The sequence below is a fragment of the Arachis ipaensis genome, chromosome B4 (genome assembly GCF_059453495.1).
Source record: "Arachis ipaensis isolate K30076 ecotype BB chromosome B4, ASM5945349v1, whole genome shotgun sequence".
NCBI classification, from domain to species: Eukaryota; Viridiplantae; Streptophyta; class Magnoliopsida; order Fabales; family Fabaceae; genus Arachis; species Arachis ipaensis.
The window spans coordinates 38,074,039-38,089,975 of NC_142439.1; the positions used below are offsets into that span (position 1 = coordinate 38,074,039).

Sequence of the window (15,937 nt, forward strand, 5' to 3'; positions counted from 1 at the left end):
AGGGAAAAGCATAAATTTGTAGACCTCAGGATCCACTCCATTGGTCTTAACAGTGTCACATATTTGTGAGAATTCAGATAAGAACTGATGTGGATCTTCCAGTGAAAGTCCATGGAACTTGCAATTCTGTTGCATTAGAGAGACTAACTGAGGCTTTAACTCAAAGTTATTAGCTTTAATGGCAGGTATAGAGATACTTCTACCATAGAGGTCAAAAGATGGTGCAATGAAGTCACCAAGAACCTTTTTTGCATCTCCTCCATTGTTCTGTTCAGCTGCCATGCTTGTATTTTCTGTTTCTTGTTCGAAGAGTTCTGTGAGGTTTTCTCCGGAATGTTGTGTTTTAACTTGTTGCAAACACTTCCTTAGGATTGTCTCAGGTTCCGGATCAGGATCAAAGAGAGTTTCTTTATCTCTATTCCTGCTCATAAACAAGAAAAACAAAACAAGAAAGAAGAAGAATGGGAGCTCTATGTTAAAGAATAGAGGACTTCCTGTGAGAGGTGAAGAAGAAAGAAGAATGAAGATAGAGAGAAGGGGAGAGGAATTCGAATAAAAGGGGTTAGGGAATTCGAAAATTAAGAAGAGAAAAGAGAAACTAGAATTAAAATATTTCTATTTTTATTTTATTTATTAATTAAATTCGAAAATAAAACCTAATTAACTGAAAAGATTTGAAAATTTGAATGTGATTTTCGAAAAAGAAGAGAGAGAAGGAAGTAAGAGATTTTCGAAAATAGAAGAGAGAGGAATTAGTTAAGAAGTTTTGAAAAAGAAGAAAGAGAAAACAAGTAACTAATTAAGAAAGATTTGAAAATAAGATAAGATAGAAAATTTGAAAAAATTTGATTTTGAAATTTAAAATTTGAATTTTAAAATTTGAATTTTAAATTTTTTATTTTGAATTGGAAACAAGATAAGATAAAGATTTGAAAAAAGATTTAGTTTTTGAAAAGATTTGATTTTGAAATTCAAGTTTAAGATAAGATAAGATAAGATAAGATAATGATTTGAAATTTAATAAAAGATAACAAAAGATAAGATAAAGATTTGAAAAAGTTTTGAATTTTAAATTTTAATAAAAAAGATAAGATAAGATAGAATCACAATTAAAAGAAAAAATTTGAAAAGATTTTAAAAAGATAAGATTTGAAATTTGAAATTAAGATAAGATAAGATAATAATTTGAAATTAAAATTTGAAAATTTTGTTAAAATTTTCGAAAAATATTTTGAATAAAGATAGAAAAGATATTTTTTTATTTTTTAAAATTAAATGAAGAAAGAGAAAAATAACCAAAAGATAAAAATTTTTCAAAAATTAAAAAGAAAAACACCAAATGAGACCAAACTTAAAAATTTTAAGATCAAAACAAGAAAAGAAACAAGAACAACTTGAATACCAAGAAAGAACACTAAGACACTTTTCGAAAATTCGAAGGAAATAAAGAACACACAAAGGACTTGAAACTTAAAATTGACACTAGACTCAAACAAAAGACACTATTTTTGAAAATTTTTTGAAAGGAAAGCAAGAAAATTCGAAACTTTAACAAGAATAAGAACAAAAGGCTCAAACAAAAAGATAAAGATAAAGATAAAAAAGAAAAGCAAAGATTTTTAAAATTTTTTTTATTTTTTCGAAAAAAGGAAACAAACGACTCAAACAAAATTAAAAAGTACCTAATCTAAGCAACAAGATAATTCGGTAGTTTGTCAAATTCGAACAATCTCCAGCAACGACGCCAAAAATTTGGTGCACGAAACTGGCTCCGCATAATTCGCACAGATAGACTGGCAAGTATTCCGGGTCGTCTAAGTAATACCTGAGGTGAGTCAGGGTCGATCCCATAGAGATTGTTGGTTTGAGCAAGCAGTGGATACCTTGCAGATCTTAGTTAGGCGGATAGAAATTATAGTTTGTCACAAAAAGCATATAAAACGAATTAAATAAATAAAAGTTACTAGAAAGATGGGAATTCAATGCTGATAGAATGGTTGAGGCTTCGGAGATGCTTTGTCTTTCCGGATTAACTCATGTCCTCTCATCAAGTTAACCTCCTCTACTGCAGCAATCCACCACGTTGAGATAGCTCATGTCCTCTAATCAAGCCACCTCTAGGTTTCTCACTGTAGCAGAAGATGAAGCTCTAAGCAGTCCACTCCCCTTTACGATCCTACTCAAGGTGCCACAGATAAGGCAGATCTTCTGAATCAGAAAGTGCTGCTTCTCTGACTCTAGCCTTAATGCCACAGAAACTTCACGCACCCATAGTCAACAGGATTATATGTCACATATCCAAAGTTGCTCAGATGCTCTATTGGAATCCGCAATGCAATCTCCAACTTTAATTCAACGCTATCCAGGTCAAGAATCGCACGGAACCCATGTAGAACAAGGGTGATTGTCATAGGTCACCCTCAATTCATAAGATGAAGAACGAGGTTGCATAAGAGAATAGAATCAGACATATTGAATGAAAACAGTAATATTATTGATCCATAAAACTCAGCAGAGCTCTTAACCTTAACCTTAGGAGGTTAGTGACTCATGCTGTTCGAAAATACAATGGGAAAAGTTAAAGTGGGCAAGAGTCCCCTAACAAGGGTGAACTTTTGTATATATATACTAATCTGCTAAATAGGAATTACAGAAATAAGATAAACTAGTATTGTAGTGCAAAAATCCACTTCTGGGGCCTACTTGGTGAGTGTTAGGGCTGAGCTTGAGTGTTTTCCATGAGCTAGTACCCCTTAGGGGCGTTGAACGCTGGCTAGGGACTCCATTTTGGGTGTTGGACGCCAGCTGCTCCCCTGTGAGCGCTGGATGCCAGGAATAGGGCTGGTGGTTGGCGTTGAATGCCAGTTTTGGGACTTTATTTCCAAAGTAAAGTATGAACTATTATATATTTCTAAAAAGCCCTAGATGTTAGCTTTCCATAGCCGTTAAGAGCACACCATTTGGACCTCTGTAGCTCCAGAAAAGCTCATTCGAGTGCACGGAGTTCAGATCTTAACAGCATCTGCAGTTCTTTCTCTGCTTCTGAATCAGACTTTTGCTCAAACTCCTCAATTTCAGCCAGAAAATACCTGAAATCACCATAAAACACACAAATTGAAAGTAGAGTCCAAAAATGTAAATTTTTCACTAAAACCTATGAAAACATAATAAAACTTAAACAAAACATTATGAAAACTATATGAAAATGATGCCAAAAAGCATATAAAATATCCGCTCATCACTTCTTGTTTAATTATTCCTTCTAATTACATGTGTATATATATTATACAATTCCACCTTAAGTCGTACCACTTTAGTCTCATTGACTTATAACTCGAGCATAAGAATTTGAATGTTAGGGTGTTACAAGTGACATGTGTATTTCATTAGAAGGGTCCTTCAAGGTCCTGAAGTGAATTATTCCAAGTTAGAAAAACTTGCTTTTACAATACTAATGTCGGCACGTTGTTCAAAGCAATATTTTCAAAGTTATCTGATAATTGTACAAACTAATCAGCCGATTAAAAAAAATTTGCAAAAACCAGACTTGGCAGGTTGAATGATGAGTTGGTCAATAGAATTATCACAGATTGACATTAGATAAAAACCGCGTCAACAATCAAGGCACAAGAAATGATGTACTTTTTGGTTGAAATGACCTATTCTTCTCCCGTGTCACAGGTTTGGGAGTTTCATGTTGATGGAGCATCTCAAACAAGGTATGAAGGTGTGGAAATTATCCTAACTAGAGGGAAAGGGCTGGTCATAGAAGCCTCTATTAAGTTCAATTTTCCGATCTCGAACAATTAGGCTGAATATGAGGCTTTGATCATAGGTTTGGCGCTAGTAGGTGAAGTCGGCGTAGCAAAGCTAAAAGTATACAGTGATTCTCAGATCATAACCTCTCAAGTCAATGGTGAGTATCAAGCGAGGGATCCACTATTGCAGTTATATTCGAAGAAGGTACAAAATGAAATCCCAAATTTTAAAACATTCTATATTAAGCATGTACCTCGAAACAGAATACCCGAGCTGACATTTTGTCAAAGTTAGCCAACACTAAACTGGGTAGTGGAAATAGAAGTTTAATTCAAGAGGTACTCTTAGAACCATCCGTGAGCTTTGCCGATGTCACGATATTACCATCTGTCACTACCCCATCTTGGATGGATCCTATTTGCATGTACTTGGAGTATGGGATCCTTTCCAATGACTTTAAAGAAGCTAGGAAGCTGCGTTTGATATCAGCAAAGTATACCATGATTAATGGCCAACTTTACAAAAAAATGCATCTCATAGCCCCTACTTAAATGCCTAAAACCTCAACAAATCAATTATGTATTGCAGAAGATACATGAAGGATGCTGTGGACATTACATCAGCGGCAAGTTGTTGGCTTAGGAAGTAATCAGAGCTGGGTATTATTGGCCCACTATCATGAAGAATGCACTGGAGTATGTAAAGACATGTCAAAAATGCCAAATTCATGGCAACCTCTATCGAGCTCCACCCGAAGAGCTTATTTCCGTAATACCATCAAGGCCATTTGTAAAATGGGGAATAGACTTACTGGGACCTTTTTCCAAGGTCCTGGTTAGGTAAAGTTTTTTATAGTGGCCATTGATTATTTCACGAAGTGGATTGAAGCCGCGCCACTATCAAGGATAACGGTGACTTAATGTCGGAAGTTCGTATAGAAGGATGTACTAACAAGGTTCGGGATTCCCGAGGTGATAGTTACCAACAATGGAACTCAATTTGCATATGCTAAGTTCTGGCAGTTCCTAACTAGCTTAGGAATACATCATGTATTTGCGTTGGTAGAATACCCCCAGGCGAATGGACTGGTTGAAGCCGAAAATAAGATAATCCTAAAGGTATTGTGATCTTATCGTACCACTCCTCAATCTTCTACAAGGGAAACCCCCATCTGACTTACCTATGGGGAAGAAGAAGTGATATCAGTAGAAATCAGTGAACCCAGCCCAAGGCTACTTCTTCAAAATATGGAGAATCACGTAGAGTTAGACCTTATCGATGAGGTAAGGAGCACGACCAACATGGCTGAGCAAGCATTGAAGCAACGTATAGCCAAAAAATATAATGCCAAAGTCAAGCCTAGAAGTTTCTGAGATGGAGACCTAGTTTTGTGGCAGGTTGATGCCGACACATCAGGAACTCAAGGAAAGTTGGCTCCAACATGGAAAGGCCCTTTCATTATTAAGAAAAATCTAAGGAAAGGAGCTTACAAGTTAGAAAATATGGATGGTACCGAGGTTCCTAGGTCATGGAATGCAATCCATTTAAAAAGGTACTACCTTTAGATAAAGCATTTCTCAGGGCTTTTTGCTTTAAGTATTCTTCGAATAAGGGGCACTATTTTACTATCAGTATAGGTTTTTAATGAGACCCCGACATGAGCTCATTGTATGAAATGAAAAAAGTTCATAATAAAATTACAATTGCCTTTAATTTCTTATTCAACCCATTTACAAATGAGAAAGTTGGCTTGACGGAAAGTTGATTAAATTCTTATCTAACTCATTTTACAACTGAGAAAGTTGTCTTAATGGAAAGCTGATTAGTATAAACTCAGCAAATGGTAAAAGCCTTAAATAACGTAGCAAAAAGCTTTGAAAGTTCAAAAAGTAACAAAGACTAAAGTTGCTTAAAACAAACGAGCATAAATAAAATGCTATCTAAGAGAGTTTCGGCCTAACTATGAGGAAATACTTAAACATTTTTACAAAGAAAAATCAAATTATGTCAATGATCTTCCCATCTACCACCTTCTTAAAGACCCTGACATTGGAGAAGTCCTAGTCGGGAGCCATAAGTTTGATTTGGTCCAGCATATTCTTCTCAATATCAAAAGCTTCACTGATGCACGAAATTATGATCATCAATGGCGCCAACAGCTTGGTACGCACAATTGTAATCTCAACTCTTTATCACAACTCCGCACAACTAACCAGCAAGTGCACTGGGTCGTCCAAGTAATACCTTACATGAGTAAGGGTCGATCCCACGGAGATTGTCGGCTTGAAGCAAGCTATGGTCACCTTGTAAATCTCAATCAGGCGGATTCAAATGGTTATGGAGGATTGATAATTAAAATATGAATAAAACATAAAATAAATATAGAGATACTTATGTAATTCATTGGTAGGAATTTCAGATAAGCGTATGAAGATGCTTTGTTCCTTCTGAACCTCTGCTTTCCTATTCCCTTCTTCCAATCATTCATACTCCTTTCCATGGCAAGATTTATGTTGGGCATCACCGTTGTCAATGGCAACTTCCCTTCCTCTCAGTGAAAATGTTCCAAATGCGCTGTCACCACACGGCTAATCATCTGTCGGTTCTCGATCATGTTAGAATAGGATCCATTGATCCTTTTGCGTCTGTCACACACCCAACACTCGCGAGTTTGAAGCTCGTCACAATCATCCCTTCCCAGATCCTACTCGGAATACCACAGACAAGGTTTAGACTTTTCGGATCTCAAGAATGACTGCCAATAATTCTAGCCTATACCACGAAGGTTCCAATCTTAGATTAGAAACCCAAGAGATACGCATTCAAGCCATTGCTAGTAGAACAGAGGTGGTTGTCAGGCACATGTTCATAGGTGAGAATGATGATGAGTGTCACGGATCATCACATTTATCAAGTTGAAGAACGAATGAATATCTTAGAGAAGAAGTAGGCGTGAATTGAATAGAAAAACAGTAGTACTTTGCATTAATTCATGAAGAACAGCAGAGCTCCACACCTTAATCTATGGTGTGTAGAAACTCCACCGTTGAAAATACATAAGAACAAGGTCTAGGCATGGCCGAATGGCCAGCCCCCAAATGTAAACATAAAGATCAAAAGGTATGTGAAAGTATGAAAATACAATAGCAAAAGGTCCTATTTATAGAAAACTAGTAGCCTAGGGTTACAGAAATAGGTAATTAATGCAGAAATATTCTTCCGGGCCCACTTGGTATGTGCTTGGGCTGAGCATTGAAGCTTCCATGTGTAGAGACTTTTCTTGGAGTTAAACGCCAGCTTTTGTGCCAGTTTGGGCGTTTAACTCCAGCTTTTATGCCAGTTCTGGCGTTTTGACGCCAGAATTTCTATGCTGACTTGGAATGCCGGTTTGGGCCATCAAATCTTGGTCAAAGTATAGACTATTATATATTGCTGGAAAGCCCAGGATGTCTACTTTCCAACGCAATTAAGAGCGCGCCGATTGGGTTTCTGTAGCTCCAGAAAATCTACTTCGAGTGCAGAGAGGTCAGAATCCAACAGCATCTGCAGTCCTTTTTCAGCCTCTGAATCAGATTTTGCTCAGGTCCCTCAATTTTAGTCAGAAAATACCTGAAATCACAGAAAAATACACAAACTCATAGTAAAGTCTAGAAATATGATTTTTATTTAAAAACTAATAAAAACATAATAAAAACTAACTAAAATATACTAAAAACATACTAAAAACAATACCAAAAAGCGTATAAATTATCCGATCATCACAACACCAAACTTAAATTGTTGCTTGTCCCCAAGCAACTGAAAATCATATAGGATAAAAAGAATAGAATGTACAATGAATTCCAAAAACATCTATGAAGATCAGTATTATAAGATGACGGGGCTTTTAGCTTTTTGCTTCTGAACAATTTTGGCATCTCACTTTATCCTTTGAAGTTCAGAATGATTGGCTTCTATAGGAACTTAGAATCCAGATAGTGTTATTGATTCTCCTAGTTAAGTATGTTGATTCTTGAACATAGCTACTTTATGAGTCTTGGCCGTGACCCTAAGCATTTTGTTTTCCAGTATTACCACCGGATACATAAATGCCATAGACACATAACTGTGTGAACCTTTTCAGATTGTGACTCAGCTTTGCTAAAGTCCCCAATTAGAGGTGTCCAGAGCTCTTAAGCACACTTTTTTTTTGCTTTGGACCACGACTTTAACCGCTCAGTCTCAAGTTTTCACTTGACACCTTCACGCCATAAGCACATGGTTAGGGACAACTTTGTTTAGCCGCTTAGGCCAGGATTTTATTCCTATGGGCTCTACTATCCACTAATGCTCAAAGCCTTGGATCCTTTTTATTTTTACCCTTGCCTTTTGGTTTAAAGGGCTATTGGCTTTTTCTGCTTGCTTTTTCTTTTTCTTTCTCTTTTTTTTTTGCCAAAATTTTTTTCTTTTTTCGCAATTTTTTTCCGCATATTTTTTTCTGCAAGCTTTTCACTGCTTTTTCTTGCTTGAAGAATTAATTTTATGATTTTTCAGATTATCAAATAATATTTCTCCTTTTCCATCATTCTTTCAAGAGCCAACAATTTTAACATCCATGAACAACAAATTCAAAAAAATATGCACTGTTCAAGCATTCATTCAGAAAGACAAAAGTATTGCCACCACATCAAAATAACTAAACTGTTTTAAAATTCAAAATTCATGCACTTCTTTTTTTTTTTCAATTAAAAACATTTTCCATTTAAGGTGATGGATTCATTTTCATAGCTTTAAGGCATAGATACTTAGACACTAGTGATCATGTAATAAAGACACAAACATAAATAAACATAAAGCATAAGAATTCAAAAAACAAAAAATAAAGAACAAGGAGATTAAAGAACGGGTCCACCTTAGTGATGGCGGCTTGTTCTTCCTCTTGAAGATCTTATGGAGTGCTTGAGCTTCTCAATGTCTCTTCCTTGCCTTTGTTGCTCCTCTCTCATGATTCTTTGATCTTCTCTAATTTCATGAAGGAGGATGGAATGCTCTTGGTGCTCCATCCTTAAGTGTCCCATATTGGAACTTAATTCTCCTAGGAGGTGTTGATTTGCTCCCAATAATTTTGTGGAGGAAAATGCATCTCTTGAGGCATCTCAGGGATTTCATGATGAGAAATTTCCTCATGCTCTTGTCCATGAGTGGGATCTCTTATTTGCTCCATCCTTTTCTTAGTGATGGGCTTGTCCTCATCAATGAGGATGTCTTGACCACAACTTCATAGAAGTGTCTTGATGGACCTTTGAGATGAATCTCTCCATCTCCCATGACTAGAAGGTGGAAGAAATTGCCTTTCCTTTCCTCTTTCTAGAGGTTTTTTCGGCCTTAGGTGCCATAAATGGTTATGGAAAAATAAAAAAGCTGAGCTTTTCCACACCAAACTTAAAAGGTTTGCTCGTCCTCGAGCAAAAGAATAAAGAAAGGGGGAGAAGAAGAAGAGATGGAGGAGATGGAGGTGTGTGAATTGTTCGGCCAAAGGGGGTTTTAGGTGGTTATGATGTGGAAAAGAAAGGAGTGATGGTTTGATTTTGAGTGGGTGGGTGTAGGTGGTTTGTATGATGATTTTGGAGGAGTAATGGAGGTGATTGGTGGAGGTTATTTGGGAAAGAGTATTATGAAAAGGTGTGAAGAAGTGAGAAAGAGTGAATTGAGGTTGGTGGGGATCCTGTGGGGTCCACAGATCCTGAGGTGTCAAGGATTTCTCATCCCTGCACCAATTAGGCATGCAAAATGCCCTTAGAGTGCAATTCTGGCGTTAAACGCCAGCTATGTGCCCCTTTCTGGCGTTAAACGCCAGTCTGGTGCCCATTTCTGGCGTTAAACGCCCAGAATGGTGCCAGACTGGGCGTTTAACGCCCATTCTGCTACCTTACTGGCGTTTAAACGCCAATAAGCTTCTCTTCTAGGGTGTGCTATTTTTAATACTATTTTTTATTCTGTTTTTGCTTTTTCAGTTATTTTTGTGACTTCACATGATCATCAACCTACAGAAAACATAAAATGACAATGAAGAACAAATAGATATAATTAAATAAAATTGGGTTGCCTCCCAACAAGCGCTTCTTTAATGTCAATAGCTTGACAGTGAGCTCTCATGGAGCCTCACAGATAATCAGAGCAGGGTTGGGACCTCTCAACACCAAACTTAGAGTTTAGTTGTGGCCTCTCAACACCAAACTTAGAGTTTGGTTGTGGCCTCCCAACACCAAACTTAGAGTTTGAATGTGGGGGTTTTGTTTGACTCTGTATTGAGAGAAGCTTTTCATGCTTCCTCTCCATAGTTACAAAAGGAGATCCTTGAGCCTTAAACACAAGGTAGTCCCCATTCAATTGAAGGACCAATTCTCCTCTATCAACATCAATCACAGCTTTTGCTGTGGCTAGGAAGGGTCTTCCAAGGTACTTAGCAACTTGCTCTTCAGTGACATCTTCATCCTCTTCAGAGGAAGAATATTCATCAGAGCTCATAAATGGTAATAGAAAGTTCAAAGGAATCTCTATGGTTTCTGTATGAGCCTCAGATTCCTTTGGTTCCCCAAAGGGGAACTCTTTACTGGTTAGTGGACGTTTCCTGAGGTCTTCCTCACTGGGAATCACTGCCTTTTCACTCTCCCCAGGTTCGGCCACACCAAGTAAGGTTATGGCCTTGCACTCTCTTTTGGGATTCTCTTCTATATTGCTTGGGAGAGTGCTAGGAGGAGTTTTAGTAATCTTCTTACTCAGCTGACCCACCTGTGCCTCCAAATTTCTAATAGAGGACCTTTCATTCATAAAACTTGGTGTGGTCTTAGATAGATCAGAGACTATGGTTGCCAGGCCAGAATGGCTCTGTTCAGAATTCTCTGTCTGTTGCTGAGAAGATGATGGAAAAGGCTTGCTATTGCTAAACCTATTTCTTCCACCATCATTGTTGAAGCCTTGTTGAGGCTTCTGTTGGTCCTTCCATGAGAGATTAGGATGATTTCTCCATGAAGGATTATAGGTGTTTCCATAGGGTTCTCCCATGTAATTCACCTCTGCCATTGCAGGATTCTCAGGATCATAAGCTTCTTCTTCAGAGGATGCTTCTTTAGTACTGTTGGATGCAGCTTGCAATCCATTCAGACTCTGAGAAATCATATTGACTTGTTGAGTCAATATTTCGTTCTAAGCTAATATGGCATTCAGAGTATCAATTTCAAGAACTCCTTTCTTCTGAGGCATCCTATTGTTCAAAGGATTCCTCTCAGAGGTGTACATGAACTGGTTATTTGCAACCATTTCAATGAGTTTCTGAGCTTCTACAGGGGTTTTTAGATGAAGAGATCCTCCTGCAGAATGGTCCAATGACATTTTTGACAACTCAGACAGACCATCATAGAATATACATATGATGCTCCATTATGGAAGCATGTCAGTAGGACACCTTTTGATCAATTGCTTATATCTTTCCCAAGCTTCATAGAGGGACTCACCTTCCTTTTGTCTGAAGGTTTGGATTTCCACTCTAAGCTTGCTCAATTTTTGAGGTGGAAAGAACTTTGCCAAGAAGTCATTGACTAGCTTTTTCCAAGAGTTCAGGCTTTCTTTGGGTTGTGAATCCAACCATGTCCTAGCTTTGTCTCTTACAGCAAAAGGAAAAAGCATAAGTCTGTAGACATCAGGGTCAACCCCATTGGTCTTGACAGTGTCACAGATTTGCAAGAATTCAGCTAAGAACTGATGAGGATCTTGCAATGGAAGTTCATGAAACTTGCAATTCTGTTGCATTAGAGAAACTAATTGAGGCTTAAGCTCAAAGTTTTTGCTCCAATGGCAGGGATTGAGATGCTTCTCCCATAGAAGTCAGGAGTAGGTGCAGTAAAGTCACCAAGCACCTTCCTTGCATTGTTGGCATTGTTGTTTTCGGCTGCCATGGTTTCTTCTTCCTTGAAAAGCTCTGTTAGGCCCTCTAAAGAGAATTGTGCTTTAGCTTCTCTTAGCTTTCTCTTCAAGGTCCTTTCAGGTTCAGGATCAGCTTGAACAAGTATGCTTTTCTCTTTGTTCCTGCTCATATGAAAGAGAAGAGAACAAAAAAGTAGAGAATCCTCTATGTCACAGTATAGAGATTTCTTGAGGTGTCAGAGGAAAAGAAGAATAGAAGGAGGAGGTAGATAGAAGATAATTCGAACATATAAAGAAGGAGGGAGTTCGAATTGCACCTTGAGGAAGAGTGTTAGTCCTTTAAATAGGAGGATGTGAGAAGAGGGGAAGAATTTTCGAAAATAAATTAAAAAGATTTTGAAATAATTAAAAAGAAATTTGAAAATTTGATTGAGATTTTCGAAAATTAAGATTAGGAAAGAAATTAAGTGAGTTTTGAAAAGATTTTTGAAATTAGAAATTAAAAAGATATGATTGAAAATTAATTTTGAAAAAAGATGTGATTGAAAAGATATGATTGAGAAGATATGATTGAAAATCAAATTAAAAAGAGAAAGTTTTTTAAAATTAAAGTTGATTACTTGACTAACAAGAAATTAAGAGATATGATTCTTAAAATTTAAAATTTGATCCTTTCTTAATAGGCAAGTAACAACTTGAAAATTTTGAAGTAAATCATTAATTTTAGCAAGGATTTTCGAAAATAGTAATAAATAAAAAAATGGAAAGAAATTGATTTTGAAGAGATATGATTGAAAAGATATGATTTGAAAAAGATTTGATTTTGAAAAATTATGAAGATTTGAAAAAAATTTGAATTAAAAACAAAATCTTACCTCTAGTGTTCTTCTGGCGTTAAACGCCCAGAATGGCATCCATTCTGGTGTTTAACGCCCAAAATGCTACCTTTTTGGGCGTTAAACGCCCAGCCAGGTACCCTGGCTGGCGTTTAAACGCCAGTTTTCCTTCTTCACTGGGCGTTTTGAACGCCCAGCTTTTTCTGTTTAATTCCTCTGCTGAATGTTCTGAATCTTCAATTCTCTGTATTATTGACTTGAAAAGACATAGTTTTGAAAATATTTTTGAATTTTTGATGATGAGAAACAACAATAAAAAATGCAACTAAGATCAAATAAACAATGCATGCAGGACACCAAACTTAAAAATTTTCATATAGGAGACACTAACAAATTGAGAATGCATATGAAAAACAACAAAACATACAAAACAAGAGAATTTAAAGATCAGGGCAATGAAATCATCAAGAACAACTTGAAGATCAACGAAGAACAATATGTATAAATTCGAAAAATGCAAGAAGAAGAAAGTCATGCAATTGACACCAAACTTAAAAATTTGTACTAGACTCAAACAAGAAACATAAAATATTTTTGGTTTTTATGGTTTTTTAAAAAAAATTTGTGATTTTCAAAACTTATATGGAAAAGAAAATAAAGGGATTCAAAACTTTTAATAAGAATTCCAGGAATCATACAATGTTAGTCTAAAGATTCAGTCTAAAAAGATTAGACATGGTTGGCCAAGCTTCAGCAGGACATTACATTCAGCAGCTAAATTGATGAGAATCAATCAGCTTTTGTGATGATAAGAACATTGCCTTGAAACTCTAGAATCCATTCTTAAAAATTATGAAAAGTACCTAATCTAAGCAACAAGATGAACCATCAGTTGTCCAAACTCGAACAATTCCCGGCAACGGCGCCAAAAACTTGGTGCACGAAATTGTGATCATCAATGGTGCCAACAGCTTGGTACGCACAATTGTAATATCAACTCTTTATCACAACTCCACACAACTAACCAGCAAGTGCACTGGGTCGTCCAAGTAATACCTTACGTGAGTAAGGGTCGATCCCACGGAGATTGTCGGCTTGAAGCAAGCTATGGTCACCTTGTAAATCTCAGTCAGGCGGATTCAAATGGTAATGGAGGATTGATAATTAAAATATGAATAAAACATAAAATAAAGATAGAGATACTTATGTAATTCATTGGTAGGAATTTCAGATAAGCGTATGAAGATGCTTTGTTCCTTCTAAACCTCTGTTTTCCTATTGCCTTCTTCCAATCATTCATACTCCTTTCCATGGCAAGCTTTATGTTGGGTATCACCGTTGTCAATGGCCACTTCCTGTCCTCTCAGTGAAAATGTTCCAAATGCGCTGTCACCACACGGCTAATCATCTGTCGGTTCTCGATCATATTGGAATAGGATCCATTGATCCTTTTGCGTCTGTCACACGCCCAACACTCGCGAGTTTGAAGCTCATCACAGTCATCCCTTCCCAGATCCTACTCGGAATACCACAGACAAGGTTTAGACTTTCCGAATCTCAAGAATGACCACCAATAATTCTAGCCTATACCACGAAGGTTCCAATCTTAGATTAGAAACCCAAGAGATACGCATTCAAGCCATTGCTAGTAGAACAGAGGTGGTTGTCAGGCACATGTTCATATGTGAGAATGATGATGAGTGTCACGGATCATCACATTCATCAAGTTGAAGAACGAATGAATATCTTAGAGAAGAAGTAGGCGTGAATTGAATAGAAAAACAGTAGTACTTTGCATTAATTCATGAAGAACAGCAGAGCTCCACACCTTAATCTATGGTGTGTAGAAACTCCACCGTTGAAAATACATAAGAACAAGGTCTAGGCATGGCCGAATGGCCAGCCCCCAAATGTAAACATAAAGATCAAAAGGTATGTGAAAGTATGAAAATACAATAGCAAAAGGTCCTATTTATAGAAAACTAGTAACCTAGGGTTACAGAAATAGGTAATTAATGCAGAAATATTCTTCCGGACCCACTTGGTATGTGCTTGGGCTGAGCACTGAAGCTTCCATGTGTAGAGACTTTTCTTGGAGTTAAACGCCAGCTTTTGTGCCAGTTTTGACGCCAGAATTTCTATGCTGACTTGGAATGCCAGTTTGGGCCATCAAATCTTGGGCAATGTATACACTATTATATATTGCTGGAAAGCCCAGGATGTCTACTTTTTAATGCAATTGAGAGCGCGCCGATTTGGCTTCTGTAGCTCCAGAAAATCCACTTCGAGTGTAGAGAGGTCAGAATCCAACAGCATCTGCAGTCCTTTTTCAGCCTCTGAATTAGATTTTGCTCAGGTCCCTCAATTTCAGTCAGAAAATACCTGAAATCACAGAAAAATACACAAACTCATAGTAAAGTCCAAAAATATTATTTTTATTTAAAAACTAATAAAAACATAATAAAAACTAACTAAAATATACTAAAAACATACTAAAAACAATACCAAAAAGCGTATAAATTATCCGCTCATCACAACACCAAACTTAAATTGTTGCTTGTCCCCAAGCAACTGAAAATCATATAGGATAAAAAGAATAGAATGTACAATGAATTCCAAAAACATCTATGAAGATCAGTATTAATTAGATGAGCAGGGCTTTTAGCTTTTTGCTTCTGAACAATTTTGGCATCTCACTTTATCCTTTGAAGTTCAGAATGATTGGCTTCTATAGGAACTCAGAATCCAGATAGTGTTATTGTTTCTCCTAGTTAAGTATGTTGATTCTTGAACACAGCTACTTTATGAGTCTTGGCCGTGACCCTAAGCATTTTGTTTTCCAGTATTACCACCGGATACATAAATGCCATAGACACATAACTGTGTGAACCTTTTCAGATTGTGACTCAGCTTTGCTAAAGTCCCTAATTAGAGGTGTCCAGAGCTCTTAAGCACACTTTTTTTTTTGTTTTGGACCACGACTTTAACCGCTCAGTCTCAAGTTTTCTCTTGACACCTTCACGCCATAAGCACATGGTTAGGGACAGCTTGGTTTAGCCGCTTAGGCCAGGATTTTATTCCTGTGGGCCCTACTTTCCACTGATGCTCAAAGCCTTGGATCCTTTTTATTTTTACCCTTGCCTCTTGGTTTAAAGGGCTATTGGCTTTTTCTGCTTGCTTTTTCTTTCTCTTTCTCTTTTTTTTTTTGCCAAAATTTTTTTCTTTTTTTGCAATTTTTTTCCGCATATTTTTTTCTGCAAGCTTTTCACTGCTTTTTCTTGCTTCAAGAATCAATTTTATGATTTTTCAGATTATCAAATAACATTTCTCCTTTTCCATCATTCTTTCAAGAGCCAACAATTTTAGCATTCATGAACAACAAATTCAAAAAAATATGCAATATTCAAGCATTCATTCAGAAAGACAAAAGTATTGCCACC

General features: G+C 36.8%; 1 non-coding gene across 1 annotated transcript; it reads left to right on the forward strand.

The window, feature by feature from the left end:
- Positions 1-11,184: 11,184 nt before the first annotated feature.
- LOC148567228 (small nucleolar RNA R71) lies at positions 11,185-11,292 on the forward strand. Its single transcript, XR_015882240.1, has one exon. It is a non-coding gene; the product is annotated as a small nucleolar RNA R71 (small nucleolar RNA).
- The last annotated feature ends 4,645 nt before the right edge of the window (positions 11,293-15,937 follow it).